The sequence below is a fragment of the Trematomus bernacchii genome, unplaced genomic scaffold (genome assembly GCF_902827165.1).
Source record: "Trematomus bernacchii unplaced genomic scaffold, fTreBer1.1, whole genome shotgun sequence".
In the NCBI taxonomy this organism is placed as follows: Eukaryota; Metazoa; Chordata; class Actinopteri; order Perciformes; family Nototheniidae; genus Trematomus; species Trematomus bernacchii.
In genome coordinates, this window is record NW_022987564.1 from 20038730 (window position 1) to 20046681 (window position 7952).

Below are 7952 nucleotides of genomic sequence, written 5' to 3' on the forward strand. Positions count from 1 at the left end.
TAATAAAAATGTATTTATAGTAAGGTTCTATCACAATTTAAGCATCATAAATCCATGTATTTTAAGTATAATGTTATTATACTATAATGTAGAGTAGAAGTGTATGGTATCACTGCTTATACTATAGAATAGAAGTGTATTTTAAGTACAATACTGTTACCACTGCAAGTAATGGGTTATGTGCTACAGAAGCATACTTACAATACATCACTATTATACTTCACATACACTTTAAGCTACTTCCAGATACCACTTAAGTACACACCAAGTGTGCTATTCTGTTTCATGACAAATTGCACTTCAATTTTGAGAAAAACATAATTTTAATGACATAAAAACATTTACAACAAACCAAAAAACGTGTTCATACTTGAATAAATTGAACAATTAACAAAACATGATGGTTAAACTGACTCACGTCATTTATGGACTTGCAAAGTCTAAATAAAATAAATGGCGGCCATCACTTAGGAGGAACGTTGTTTTTGTAGCTCTCATTGTTGCATTTCCTCCGCAGCAGGGCCCGGATCACGCTGACCTCGGTACCCGGATATTTTTCTCTCACCGTGTCTTTCAAAACAGGAAGGAAGCATGGGATTTAATACTTGATAATATAGACAATATATTAGATTGAAATCCATTCATAATGATAACATTAATACAGAATATCTGTACCTATAATGGCATTCACTTTCTCCGGGTCAAGTTGGTTCTTGACCTCTGCTGTTTTCCCCTTCCCAGTAAGGGTATACTTGGCCAGGGTGTTTTACATTTCTGAAAGAGGCGGATTAAAACAAGGTAAATTACAACTATTGTACCTGTACCATTAAATGAACTTGAATGCTTTGCTATATTTCAAACACTGGAGATATAATATAATAGTCATGCAAGTGTGTTTCTAATGGCAACAAAACATATTTGTAATGGTAAATGGACTGTACTTGTAGAGCGCTTTATCTAGTCAGCAGGCTACTCAAAGCGCTTTTACACCACATATCACATTCACACACATTCATACACTGATGGCTGGAGCTAACCATCAGAGGTAACACATTCACTCACATCCACACACCAATGCGCAGCATTGGGTGCAATTTGGGGTTGGGGCCCAAATTACTCACATATCAAAGTATTTTCATCTGCAAGATGGAAGAAGAATAGCTGGGTGCTGCCTGGAGAGACTGATGAGGAGTCACCGGCTGGCTTCAGCAGCTTTCCACACAAAGCCATCACATCTTCTCTTCCATAGTCTTCACTGTCCACTGGTGCTCTGTCAAAAGAGTGAACATCACAGCTGTCATGTTAACCCTTTGTTACACAACATACAACCAACATGCGTCAAAAGTGACCCGAATTAGTTTTAAATTGTAAATATCTTTGCAATAAATTACTTTAATCATTCAGGATTCCAGGTATTCCTCAATTAACCTGTTTTTGATCAACACCAAATATAATTAATACAAAATATTTCTTACTTTTTGAATAAAAATCACGTTTGTATCAAAATTACCCTTATTCTTTTCCTATGTTATTTAATGCATGGCTGAGTGTTTCTTTACTATACATTTTCAAATGTATTTCTTTACTATACATTTTCAAATGTATTTCTTTAGTCATTAATATTCAAAGTATTCATTAAATACCTTGTTTTTGATTACCACAAATCATTATTTTCATTCTCCCGTTCTTAAAGGTAGGGTAGGTAGTTTGAGAAACCGGCTCGAGATCGCTAGAATTTGAAAATACACAACCGGAGAAAATCTGCCACTTCCTTATAGAGCCCCTCCTCCAACACACACAAACGCGCACATGACCAATGAGGGGACGAGATAAGTTTGTGCACAGATGGAAGGCTGACAGGCAGGTAGGCCATCCAGTTATTTTAGCCGGGCCGGCTAAAATGATTGGTCGTACTTTTTACAGTATTACGGCTTCCACAGATGACATTATTTTATGGATTTTTTGTCAAAGCACTTAAGATATTCATTGCTATCGGGATGTTAAGAGCATTCCATGGAATATAACAAAAAGTGTATCTCGAGCCGGTTTCTCAAACTTACCTACCCCACCTTTAAGAGCATTCCATGGAATATAACAAAAAGTGTATCTCGAGCCGGTTTCTCAAACTTACCTACCCTAACTTTAATTGATGAACTAAAATAGTTTATGCCAAGTGTAATAAAAATGCAAAACAAATACATAGGCTACTATAATAATAATTGTGTTAAAAATAATTATTTTAGCAGTGATTTGGACCAAGCATGTATGATGTAGTATTACAAAAACTATTTTAAGTTCATAGACTGTGACATTAGCTAGTCATGTTAGCTTGTATTATATAGAGCAGAGCTAACTAGCAAGTTAGCCAAACGTTAGCGGTTAGCCGTTTATGCTATGCTAGCTGTTGGCTACTGAACATTAACAAACTGGATTCCGCTGTAAGAAAGCTGTGAAACTTTACAATAAACTTGGCGACAACACTGTGACACCCTGCTGCATGTTTATGTGTAATTGTCCCGCATTGGAGACAAGAGGGTGGCGGAAGCACTGCAAGAAGCTGTAAGCTAACGTTAGCAGCCACCTTGATACCTGTTAAGCCCGGTTTCCCCCACCGGGGCAGGCGCAACATCTTGCAAGCAACAGCACCTCAGGGCTTCTTAACATTGTACAACCTATTAATGATCATGGGCGTCGCAGCCATTATATGAGGGTGGGACAAGTCCCCCCCACTTTTTCAAATGATTAGTTTAGACCCCCCCACTTTTACTATGAGGAAAGTCCGTGAATCGGTCTATCCACTCGCCGCACTTTGTAGAGCGCTGTGTCAGTGCTTCACTATCAAATTAAATCCATTCCACTTGCTTATTGAGAGAATGCCCAAATCAATGAAACTCCGTACCATGTTTTCACTGCTACTTTGTACCAAGGCAGATTCTCACATAGCGCGCGCATGTTCAAGGAGTGTTGTCATAGTTGGACAGCTCAGATCTGTTGTATGAAGCGATGCCGGTAGCGGAGGTAAGGCACACACACCAAATGTTCAGGAAATGGTTAATACAGCGAAAATCAAAGCTGACGATCTCTTGGTTTGATATGTTTTCTCCCCCAGACAACATGGACATAAGAACATTTTTTTCAAAGAAGAGGAAAGTAAGTCATCAGCTGGTAGCAGTTAATCAGTTAACAGTGATGGCGGCGTCTCACTTCTGGAGAGGAGTTTCGTCTTTATGTCATGATAGAGAGATACAAATACTGAATAGTTTAGATGAGAAAAGGCATCGAAATGCCAGGTTACTAGTATTTATCATGTAAACAGGGAACATGAATAACCCGATCTCTCTGTGCTCATGTAAACACCATATCCCCAATATGATCATAACCGGGATAATACTCATAAACGGCTTACTGATGTCCATGTAGAGACGCAGTCAGTGTGTTTTACTGGAGCCTCAGTTCGATAAGAGATTCTTTTCTGAGTTCTTTAACTTAGGTACTCTCTCTCAAAATGGTAATGTGCATTATGTTTTAATTATACTTATCATTCAGAAGCTTTTTGTGTGTGTTTATGTTTTACTGAGTGCTTATAGGCTATTTCCATCCCAGTATTCAGTTAACTATTTATTTGCTGTGCACATTACATAGACTAGCTAATATTCTACCTACTGCTTGGGACTTTGAGTCTTCAAAATGTCCAATGTCACAGACTGGGACTTACTTTAGAGTCAGTTGTATTTACATTCAGTATGACTTGTTATGATTCAATGTGAAAGAGTATACTGCTCAATAAATAATTATCACTTCGCCACCTCTCTTGACATCTAGGCACTTGAGAGTGAGTCAGAGGCAGAATACAGGGACAGTGGAGAGAGGTCCATTGCTGAGGTGAGTGATGAAAGGGAAATGACAGTTGAGAGTAAATTGTGATGTGGACTCTCATCCCAGGATTTTAAGGAAATCAGTGGGGATATTGAACAGGAAACATTTCAGTCAAGGGGCATCATATGACCAATATAGACAGAAGAGCAACATTTATTTGAACATTTAAGTCAATTATATCATTCCTAGGTGAACTTAACATCTGTATGGAGTCAGATCAGTCTCAATATTAATAAATGCTCACAGAAGGATTCACAAATGTATTTTGCGATTTATATATAAATGACTCTCCACAACAATATCTCTCAATGCACTCACAAATATTTATTGTTGTATATAAATGTACAAAAAATGGGCATTTAAACTGCTTTTTATTAATTCAAAGACAGCTCTGAATTAATAATCAAATATGTTTCCTTTCTTTACTACTGGATGAAATTACAAAATGTACCCATCATTTTCCTCATGCTAGTATAGCCACATAAAAGTATCAAACCACCTGTTAAAATGCACCAGAATACAGGAAATCTATATTTTTTTTCGCCCCCACACCCCCCGTTAAAAATGTCCCCCCCACATTCAGGATGCTTCCTACGCCCATGTTAATGATGCATACCCACTCAACGGGAAGAAACTCAGCTAACTGACGATATTAACCATTGTTACCTAACAAAACACAAGTCTAACATCAAGCAAATCAGCACTTAGCGAAAACGGGCTAACGCTACTTTAGCACATAACTGGCTAAAGCGATCTTTTCTACTTCATGCTATCTGCACAAACGTATCATATGAAAGCTGAGATTCTACAGATTCCATATGTATACGTCTCATCACTGTATGACCACAACTCACTGAACTAGAAGAAGAAACGTAACCTTAAATACAAAATAAAACATTCCCAAACTAAGGATTATCTAAACACGTTTAACTACATTACAGTTGCAGGACTCACCAGATCTCAAGTCTTCTGTTCTCTGTTGACATCCCGCTGCTCATATTTAATGTGTAGATGTAAAACGATCCCGATATTAATCCATAAACTCCTGGAGCAGACATATAGACAGAGTGAGCAGCAGCTGCGCAGGAGGAGACCCGCTCAAACTGTGGAAGTTTCAAATAGAGAGGCGAAGTCCCTCCCCTTCTGGTGAACCTCCATGGGACCTTATTTCGGAAAAATTATGTATTGAAGTCAATGGCGAGAGAAAGATTATCTTTCGATCCCATTTTAATTGTGCCACAAATTACACATATGATGTTTGTCAATTTAAAAGATAATCTTTCAAGTACATTTTTTTTAAATGTGTTGTAAAACCGTGAAGTAACACATTTTTTTGTGTGAAACGCTCAATGAACTACATCTCTGGTCTCTCACAACAACACACGTCACCAAGATGGCCGTCACTACTGTCTTGCCAAAAAAGGGATTGACTACCCTCACTATCACCACAATGAAACACGTACAGAAGAATGTCATGCAAAGCTGCCTGCCTGCCTGCCTTCCTTTGATTCTCCCTGAACTGCCTGATCTTTTTAATGTTCAATGTCAACCATTTGTGCAGATAGCATGAAGTAGAAAAGATCGCCGATGCTAATGTAGCATTAGCGTTAGCATTTCTCCACCGGGGGCATCTGGGCTTAAACGGTGTATTATAGAATGAACACACTGGTGTGACAGTACTCTTCAAAGGGTTCACGAAATATGACTACTACTCTTACTGTTTAACATTTTGGGTTACTTAATGTTACTTCATGTTAAAGGTGGAATAGGTAAGTTTGAGAAACCGTCATGAGATCGCTAAAATTTGAAAATACACAACCGGAGAAAATCTGCCACTTCCTTAGAGAGCCCCTCCTCCAACACACACGTACGCGCACATAACCAATGAGGGCACGAGATAAGTTTGTGCACAGATGGAAGGCTGACAGGCAGGTAGGCCATCCAGTTATTTTAGCCGGGCCGGCTAAAATGATTGGTCGTACTTTTTACAGTATTACGGCTTCCACAGATGAAATTTGGAAGGAAGCTGTGCAGAGACACAACACTTCATATTGCATCAAGCTTTATGTATGAAGTGTCTGAGTGCAACAATGTGTATGCCAAAAATCCAGACTCATTGACATGCAAATGTGTCATGATTAAGTCGAGGGAGAAGATATATGTTATCCCTCTACCAAACAACATTGAACAAGACTGATTTGACTGGACATCAAGGAAGCCTCAAGAACTGGTTCAGACTATAGGCTTGATGTAATTCACCGGATAACGAATGAGATGAAATAATGAGCCTATAATGAGTACTAATTTCCAATTATGTGCACAATGAATTCTGTCATTTTGATGTTCTGCTTCTTAGTATTTTGTAATGTACGAATCCCTAGTAGATTGACTTGTTAAGTACACACCTGTAGTAGAATGTTGAATGGGATGTACCAATGTGTTTTAGGAACCTGTTCTGAACCTGACATACATAAAGTGCCGTAGTAAGTCCTTGTGCATTAATACATGATGGTAATAGATAGTCCAGACCTATACTCTTCCCGGAGGTGTAAACAAAGTACACTATTCACAAGTGTTATAAAATAAACACTAACAAACAAAGTACACTGAAGTACAGTTTAAAATGAACTAACATTAAAGTGCACTGTTTGTAAGTATACTTATGTACACTTCTAAGGAAGTGAAATTAAAGTCTACTTAAATAAAGCATACTAATAGTGTATTACAAAGGACTTGCATATATTTAACTTTTCAAAAGTAGACTAACGTACCACTATAAGTATTTGCAAGTTAATATACTTTTTAAAAGTACAATGAAGTACAAATTAAGAAAAATGTATATTAAAGTGCACTGTTTGTAAGTATACTTATGTACACTTCTAATGAAGTGACATTAAAGTCTACTAAGATAAAGCATACTAATAGTGTATTACAAAGGACTTGCATATATTTAACTTTTCAAAAGTAGACTAACGTACCACTATAAGTATTTGCAAGTTAATATACTTTTTAAAAGTACAATGAAGTACAATTTAAGAAAAATGTATATTAAAGTGCACTTTTTATAAGAGTACTTAAATACACTTCTAATGAAGTGAAATTAATGTACACGTTAATAAAGCATGCTAATAGGGTATTACAAAATACAAAAAAATGATTGTACTTTCGATCAGTATACTTAATGACCACTATAAGTATTTGCGATTTAGTACGTAGTAGCGAAAGTGTACTTACTTACAATTCACAATACACTTAGATTCAAGAACACTTTTAATAAGCACACTGAAATACCACTTTAAGTATTTCAGAAATAGTATATTTATTTTTAGTACATTGAAATTGAACTAAATGACATCTATTTTGAATTACACTTTTTAAAAGTACATTTTAAACATACTTTCAATCAAGCACAAAAAGTAAAAGTATACTTGTATATACTTTCGTATACTTAAATTATATTTCTAATACACTAAAGTATACTACTTTTTGACCTGGGAACTTATTTTGTTGTTTTTCATTATCTGAGCCAATGATAGCATGTAGATGTTAAAGAGAAGAGGCCCCAAGATGGAGCCTTGAGGTACCCCACATGTCATATTTGTCAACTCAGATGTGTATTTACCTATAGAAACAAAGTTTTTTCTGTCCTTTAAGTAGGATTCAAACCAATTTAGAACTGTTTCCGAAAGTCCCACCCAGTTTTCTAGTCGGTCTAGTAATATGTTGTGGTCAACAGTGTCAAACGCAGCACTGAGATCTAATAATACTAACACTGAAGTTCTGCCACTGTCTGTGTTTAAGTGGATGTCATTGAAGACCTTTACAAGAGCAGTCTCAGGCTGGTGCCCCACGAGGACGCATACAGGAAAACGCATACACAAACGCAATAACAATCGCAAAAAAGGCTTCCGTCCACACGCAATAGACACCGGATGTCTGTTCACACAAGACAGCTCCGTTTAGCTCCAACCGCTGGAAAAGCTGCAGTACATATGCCGAGCCTGTACGTGGCGCTGTAACTTCCACCACAAAAGCAGCGAAGAAGCATGGTTGTCATGGTTGCCCTTCTGTTTATT

At 37.2% G+C, this 7952-nt stretch overlaps 1 long non-coding RNA gene across 1 annotated transcript; it reads right to left on the reverse strand.

Annotated features, from left to right (window-relative positions):
• Nucleotides 1–363: 363 nt before the first annotated feature.
• On the reverse strand, nt 364–4959 carry LOC117478381. Its single transcript, XR_004555415.1, has 4 exons — nt 4831–4959; nt 1122–1270; nt 676–774; nt 364–570 (listed from the first exon to the last, which is right to left on the reverse strand). It is a non-coding gene; the product is annotated as an uncharacterized LOC117478381 (long non-coding RNA).
• Between the last annotated feature and the right edge of the window lie 2993 nt (nt 4960–7952).